Source organism: Nothoprocta perdicaria, unplaced genomic scaffold, assembly GCF_003342845.1.
Source record: "Nothoprocta perdicaria isolate Ctin4 unplaced genomic scaffold, notPer1 scaffold_940, whole genome shotgun sequence".
NCBI lineage: Eukaryota > Metazoa > Chordata > Aves > Tinamiformes > Tinamidae > Nothoprocta > Nothoprocta perdicaria.
The window spans coordinates 1-1,286 of record NW_020456244.1 but is presented as its reverse complement, the minus strand read 5'-3'; positions in this window follow the sequence as shown (position 1 = coordinate 1,286).

Here is a 1,286-nt window from a genome sequence, read left to right as displayed (position 1 = left end):
AAGGCGGGGAGCAGCCCCAAAGCCGCAGCCCTGCACAGGCAAAACCGGCCACCCGAGCGCAACAAACAGCAACGAAACCTCCTTCCGGCTCCGTTTTTACCGAAATCGGGTTTTATTGGGGACCCCCCCACCCAGTGCAGTGTGGGGGGGGGCACACCACACCCCGCCTCGCTCCCCATCCCACCTCTTTGCCCTCCCCCCGTATCCACAGGATTTGCCCCCCCTCCCGCCTCGTGATTCTGGGGTGCCCAGAGCAGCCCCATGGGGGGGGGGGGTCTCGGGGTGCCCCCTCCCCGCTCGGTTCGATGCAGGCGGCCGGACCCCGTGCGGGGGGGGGGCGCCCCTTCCCCTTTGGCTGCACCCCAGTTCCCACGGGGGGAGCACTCAGGCCGGGGTGCCGGGGGGGCAGCGGGCGGCCCCCCCCTGCCCCTCGGTGCCCGCCAGCGGGTGCCCCGTCCTGTCCACGCACCAGCACTGCCCCCGCTTCGGCCCCCGGGAGGCCCGGCACTGCGGGGGGGCAAGTTAAGGTGAGGGGTGCACTTGGAGCCCAGGGTTAGGGATAACGGGGTAGGGGCTAGGGGTACAGTTAGGGTTTAGGGGTGTGGTTAGGATTTAGGGGTACAGTGAGGGTTTTGGGGTACATTTTAGGGGTTAGGTACCAGGCTCCCGCATGAGGGACCTCACGTGGCCCTCCCCAGTAATAAATAAAAAGCTAAACACCACAGGGAAACCGAGGCACGAGAGGCTCCAGACTCTGCACCCCACGCAAGGAAATGGGGGCTCTGGGGGATTCACCCTCCCTCCCCCCCCGTGACCCATCTGGGGAAACTGAGGCACCGGGTGGTGATGGTCCTGGGTGCCCCCCCCCCGCCAGAACACCCAATTTGGGGAGATCAAGACATTGGGGCGGTGGGGGGGGGCTGGGGTTCCCATCCTACCAGGACACCCAGTGTGGGGACCCTGTGGCTTGCAGGGGGCAGTTCTGGGTGTCCCCCCCACAGCACCCATCCCGTGGGGTCCGGGGGGGGGGTCCCCACCTGCTTGGTGCGGTAGAAGCCCCTGGTGTCGCAGTTGGGGATGAAGATGTCGTGGGCGCCGCGGTGCAGCGCGGCCTTGAGCTCCCGCAGCACGGCGGCCAGGTGCACGCGGCACGGCGCCTGCGCCCACGCGCTGCTGCCGGCGCCCGGGCACTGCCCCCGCGGCCCTGGGGCGCCTCCCGCCCTCGTCCCCCTCATCGTCCCCGCTGTGTCCCCCTGGATGTCCCCCTGGTCCCTCGGGCGCCTCCC